The sequence below is a fragment of the Microcebus murinus genome, unplaced genomic scaffold (genome assembly GCF_040939455.1).
Source record: "Microcebus murinus isolate Inina unplaced genomic scaffold, M.murinus_Inina_mat1.0 scaf006_hap2_Mmur4.0, whole genome shotgun sequence".
In the NCBI taxonomy this organism is placed as follows: Eukaryota; Metazoa; Chordata; class Mammalia; order Primates; family Cheirogaleidae; genus Microcebus; species Microcebus murinus.
In genome coordinates this window covers 166563-172562 of record NW_027438952.1, presented here as the reverse complement: position 1 = coordinate 172562, position 6000 = coordinate 166563, and the positions used below count along the sequence as shown (strand labels likewise).

General features: G+C 63.7%; 2 non-coding genes across 2 annotated transcripts; both read left to right on the top strand.

Annotated features, from left to right (window-relative positions):
- Positions 1-1904: 1904 nt before the first annotated feature.
- Positions 1905-2023, top strand: LOC142866697 (5S ribosomal RNA). Its single transcript, XR_012916525.1, has one exon. It is a non-coding gene; the product is annotated as a 5S ribosomal RNA (ribosomal RNA).
- Positions 2024-5824: 3801 nt separating this feature from the next.
- On the top strand, positions 5825-5943 carry LOC142866696 (5S ribosomal RNA). Its single transcript, XR_012916524.1, has one exon. It is a non-coding gene; the product is annotated as a 5S ribosomal RNA (ribosomal RNA).
- Positions 5944-6000: the final 57 nt, after the last annotated feature.

Below are 6000 nucleotides of genomic sequence, written 5' to 3'. Positions count from 1 at the left end.
TCTGTCCTGCCCGAAGGCCCAGCTGGCCTGCGGGTCCTTAGAGTGGCAAAAACCTCCGAAAACTGAGACTGAGGGTCCGGTGGGTGTCTGCACTTTTGTGCTGGGCACCCCAGGGAGGCCCGGGGGCTGGCTGGACAACGCGGTCTACTGGGCCGGGGGGGGGGGTTGGAGGAGCAACTGATGCCCTTTGCACTTTGGGTAGCAAGAGTCTGAGGTGTCTCTGAGCCCTGTGCCCTGTGGGGGTGGGGCGGGGGGGAGGAGGAGGAGGAGGAGGAGGAGGAGGTGGGAAGGGCCGGGGCCTGCAGTCCTGTTCCCGGGGTGGCACGGCAAGTGGCTTCTTCCACAGGCTGCTTGGCCTGGGCTCCCTGCACCTGGGCCTTTGGAGGACCGGCCCTGTGCTTGCCAACACTTCCTGCAGGGACCCAGAGCTGGGAGGTGGCATCTCTCAGCCCTGGGTCGGGCAGAGCCCCAGCGGGCCATGCCCACAACCTCTCTCAGCACCGGTCCCCCAGAAGGCTCCTTTGGGACCAGGATTCTCTTGCGGTGACTCTTTAAGGTCTGGCCCCTGGATGGAGGGGCACCAGGAGTAGAGGAGCAGGAAGGGGAAGGGGGTGGCCATGCGAGGGGACACTTTGAGGCCAAGTCCCAGCTTCAGCCTGATCCTCCTGGGAACCCCGCTCTGAGACAAGGAGCCGGGCTTCGCATTCCCACAGCAGCCAGTCGTGGGCTGAGGACACCTGGGGCGTTGGGAACTCCCTGGCTTCTCCTTGGTTTAACATCTAGAGCTGCTTGTGAATCGCGCCGCCACACACACCCGAGCGCAGGTGTCTTCCGCACAGACTGCGGGCCTCGCTCTTCTGAATGCCGCTGGCTCGCCACCCACCCACGGGTGAACCTGGTCAGGGTGCTTTCTCTCAGGGGCAGACTCTTTTCCGGGCGGGCTACCGGTGTCTCTGTTTGCTCGTTTCTTTCTTCCATTTCGGGAAAGTCTTCCTTGCTGGGTGTGGAAATCTCCTATGCCTTCCCTCGCCTATTCTGTCAGCTTTAAAATTCTCTTTCAGTTGCCACCCTCACAGATGGATTAGGAAACTCTTTCCGGTGCACTCATTAGTGAAATGACCTCCAGGAAGCTGGAATCCAATATCTAATGGCCGATTTTTAGCGAGTCCACACGCCAGGGTGGTCGGGGTCCAATGCAGCCCCGGCCAGGCCCAGGCCCCTTGGACTGGGCCACAGGAGGACACGGAGGAGGGTCCCGGCCCCCACGAAGCGGTGCCGGCAGTTCTCCACGGGCTTGGGCGTTTTCCAGAGGTAGGAGATGGAGGGGACTGATTTCTTCAGCACCCCCCAAACCACGCCACCCCACCCCACCCATGGGACACATCCCCAGAGAGAGACGCCCCATACACTGGCTGTGCCCCAGCCCTGGCCCGGGGGAATAGGCGGCAGCCCACCCACAGGGCGAGGGGGGGGCACAGCTGAAAGGGGTTGTGGGGGAGGGCGGCCCCTGGCTGGGGTCAAAGGGCGAGCGTCCCGCGCGTGCGCAGTCAGCGGCAGGCAGCGACGCGCTGGGGGTGGGCAGCGGGTAGGTGAAGGAGGCCGGGCGAGGAGACGAGGGGGGCTGGGAGGGCTCCACCTTGGCGAGTCCAGCCGTGGAGGCGCATCTTGTGTGAGTGTGAGTGAGTGTGAGTGTGTGTGTGTGTGTATAGAGAGACAGCCCCCCACCCCGCCCCGCCCCGCCCCGCCCCGCCCATCACCCCCGTCCCTGGGAGCCCGCGGGACCCGGCCGGCGAACTCAACCGGCCCGGCCCGGCCCGGCCCGGCGCGGGGCCTGGGGCGGGAGGCGGCGGCGGGGAAGCCCAGAGAGGCTCGGCTTCTCGAGCGGGGCAGGGGCGCCCTCCGCCGTCTAGGGCCACACCACCCTGAACGCGCCCGATCTCGTCTGGTCTCGGAAGCTAAGCAGGGTCGGGCCTGGTTAGTACTTGGATGGGAGACCGCCTGGGAATACCGGGTGCCACAGGCTGCTGCTTTTTTTTTTTTTTTTTCTTGCCTCTTGTTCTGTCCCCTTTCTGGGAGCGAGGCGGCGGCCCGGGGTGGGGGTCACCCCCACCCTCAGCGCCCGCGCGGTGCCTGGCGCCCCAGCCCGCACCGGGGGGCCTCCTCTTGTCCCAAGCCGCGACACCGCGGCCACGCGGCAGCATGCGTGGCATCTGGACTGTCAGGTCTCAGACCAAAGGTCTGCTCTGTGGGAACCGACACGCTGGAGGAAACCTTGAGAGTCTGAGAGGGGAGGGAGTTCCAGAAGAAGGCCAGGATGTCATTTTGAGGGAGTATGTGACCAGAACTCGTCCCGTTGCTTTTGGGGTTCTATGGGCTACACGCAGGAATCTTTGGTGGTGGCACCTGATGTTGGGGGATCCGGAGTCACACCCAGACCTGCTCCACAGGCCTCCTTTTACTTTTCTCTTCGGATTCATTATTTTTAAAAAGTGTCTCTTACCTCTAGGATTGCATTTTCTTTTCTCTCTCTTTTCAAGCAGATGATGGGAGTACAAGTATTCAGGTGACATGTGTTGCCCGTGCCGCCCTCCCCCCTGTGTTCTTTTTTTTTTTTTTTTTTTTGAGACAGAGTCTCGTTTTGCTGCCCAGGCTAGAGTGAGTGCCATGGCGTCAGCCTAGCTCACAGCAACCTCAATCTCCGGGCTCAAGCAATCCTGCTGCCTCAGCCTCCCGAGTAGTTGGGACTACAGGCATGCACCACCACGCCCGGCTGTGTTTTTCTATATATATTAGTTGGCCAATTAATTTCTTTCTATTTTTAGTAGAGACGGGGTCTCGCTCTTGCTCAGGCTGGTTTCGAACTCCTGACCTGGAGCAATCCGCCCGCCTCGGCCTCCCAGAGAGCTAGGATTACAGGCGTGAGCCACCGCGCCCGGCCCCCCCTGTGTTCTTATTCATATACCTCTCATGTTGTTCCAGCGTATTGTGGGGGTACCAATGTTAAGGTCGGGTGCCTTGCCCTCTCCAAGCCTCCCCCCTCGGGTCAGAGCTTCAAGTGCGCCCATCCCCCAGTCGGTGCGCACCCACCCCATGCCTAATGGATGTGTATGCCCCTCCCCTCCCCCCACCCGCCCGCCCGACACCCACCCGATGAAGGTGATTCCTCTCTGTCCACTTAGGCGTCCATCCGTTCGTACCAATTTGCTGGTGAGCGCGCTCACGTGGTGCTCGTGTGTCCATTCTTGGGATACCTGGCCTACTGGAACGGGTTCCAGCTCTGGCCAGGAGAACACGACAGGCGCCCTCTCACCGCTGCTCCTCACAGCCGAATGGCACTCCGTGGTGTCCACGCGCCACATTTTATTGATGCACTCCTGGATGGATGGGCACTCGGGTCGCTTCCACGTCTTTGGGATTGTGAATTGTGCCCTAACTGTAACCCTAACCCTTACCCAGCCCGTCTCCTCTGCCCCTGCCTGACGCACTCCTCCCCGGCCAGGCCCGTCACTGTCCTGGGCCCCCGCCTGACCGGCTCCTCCCCGCCCGGCCGGTCACCGTCCTCTGCCCCTGCCTGACACGCTCCTTCCCGCCCGGCCTCTCACCGTCCTCGGCCCCTGCCTGACCGGCTCCTCCGTCGCCTGGGCCTTCCAAGGGCTTGGTGTGGATGCTGCTTTCAGGAAGCCCTCCAGAAACCCGGCAGCAGGGTGGCCGCAGCAGTCTCCAGCAGCCGTCCCTAAGTCGCGTGAGTGCGGGGGACGTGCCCCCGCTGTGCCGCGGGGGCCCAGCCTGGTGTCTTCCCTGAGGCCCTGCGGCTGCCGGCTGGGCTGCGGCTCCCCGCAAGGGGAGAGCCGCGGAGGTGGGGACCGCCTCCTGATGGGGACGTACACGCAGCTCTCCACGTCGGATTCCGGGGCTCTCTGTCCTGCCCGAAGGCCCAGCTGGCCTGCGGGTCCTTAGAGTGGCAAAAACCTCCGAAAACTGAGACTGAGGGTCCGGTGGGTGTCTGCACTTTTGTGCTGGGCACCCCAGGGAGGCCCGGGGGCTGGCTGGACAACGCGGTCTGCTCGGCCAGGGGGGGGGGGTTGGAGGAGCAACTGATGCCCTTTGCACTTTGGGTAGCAAGAGTCTGAGGTGTCTCTGAGCCCTGTGCCCTGTGGGGGCGGGGCGGGGGGGAGGAGGAGGAGGAGGAGGAGGAGGAGGAGGTGGGAAGGGCCGGGGCCTGCAGTCCTGTTCCCGGGGTGGCACGGCAAGTGGCTTCTTCCACAGGCTGCTTGGCCTGGGCTCCCTGCACCTGGGCCTTTGGAGGACCGGCCCTGTGCTTGCCAACACTTCCTGCAGGGACCCAGAGCTGGGAGGTGGCATCTCTCAGCCCTGGGTCGGGCAGAGCCCCAGCGGGCCATGCCCACAACCTCTCTCAGCACCGGTCCCCCAGAAGGCTCCTTTGGGACCAGGATTCTCTTGGGGTGACTCTTTAAGGTCTGGCCCCTGGATGGAGGGGCACCAGGAGTAGAGGAGCAGGAAGGGGAAGGGGGTGGCCATGCGAGGGGACACTTTGAGGCCAAGTCCCAGCTTCAGCCTGATCCTCCTGGGAACCCCGCTCTGAGACAAGGAGCCGGGCTTCGCATTCCCACAGCAGCCAGTCGTGGGCTGAGGACACCTGGGGCGTTGGGAACTCCCTGGCTTCTCCTTGGTTTAACATCTAGAGCTGCTTGTGAATCGCGCCACCACACACACCCGAGCGCAGGTGTCTTCCGCACAGACTGCGGGCCTCGCTCTTCTGAATGCCGCTGGCTCGCCACCCACCCACGGGTGAACCTGGTCAGGGTGCTTTCTCTCAGGGGCAGACTCTTTTCCGGGCGGGCTACCGGTGTCTCTGTTTGCTCGTTTCTTTCTTCCATTTCGGGAAAGTCTTCCTTGCTGGGTGTGGAAATCTCCTATGCCTTCCCTCGCCTATTCTGTCAGCTTTAAAATTCTCTTTCAGTTGCCACCCTCACAGATGGATTAGGAAACTCTTTCCGGTGCACTCATTAGTGAAATGACCTCCAGGAAGCTGGAATCCAATATCTAATGGCCGATTTTTAGCGAGTCCACACGCCAGGGTGGTCGGGGTCCAATGCAGCCCCGGCCAGGCCCAGGCCCCTTGGACTGGGCCACAGGAGGACACGGAGGAGGGTCCCGGCCCCCACGAAGCGGTGCCGGCAGTTCTCCACGGGCTTGGGCGTTTTCCAGAGGTAGGAGATGGAGGGGACTGATTTCTTCAGCACCCCCCAAACCACGCCACCCCACCCCACCCATGGGACACATCCCCAGAGAGAGACGCCCCATACACTGGCTGTGCCCCAGCCCTGGCCCGGGGGAATAGGCGGCAGCCCACCCACAGGGCGAGGGGGGGGCACAGCTGAAAGGGGTTGTGGGGGAGGGCGGCCCCTGGCTGGGGTCAAAGGGCGAGCGTCCCGCGCGTGCGCAGTCAGCGGCAGGCAGCGACGCGCTGGGGGTGGGCAGCGGGTAGGTGAAGGAGGCCGGGCGAGGAGACGAGGGGGGCTGGGAGGGCTCCACCTTGGCGAGTCCAGCCGTGGAGGCGCATCTTGTGTGAGTGTGAGTGAGTGTGAGTGTGTGTGTGTGTGTATAGAGAGACAGCCCCCCACCCCGCCCCGCCCCGCCCCGCCCCGCCCATCACCCCCGTCCCTGGGAGCCCGCGGGACCCGGCCGGCGAACTCAACCGGCCCGGCCCGGCCCGGCCCGGCGCGGGGCCTGGGGCGGGAGGCGGCGGCGGGGAAGCCCAGAGAGGCTCGGCTTCTCGAGCGGGGCAGGGGCGCCCTCCGCCGTCTAGGGCCACACCACCCTGAACGCGCCCGATCTCGTCTGGTCTCGGAAGCTAAGCAGGGTCGGGCCTGGTTAGTACTTGGATGGGAGACCGCCTGGGAATACCGGGTGCCACAGGCTGCTGCTTTTTTTTTTTTTTTTTCTTGCCTCTTGTTCTGTCCCCTTTCTGGGAGCGAG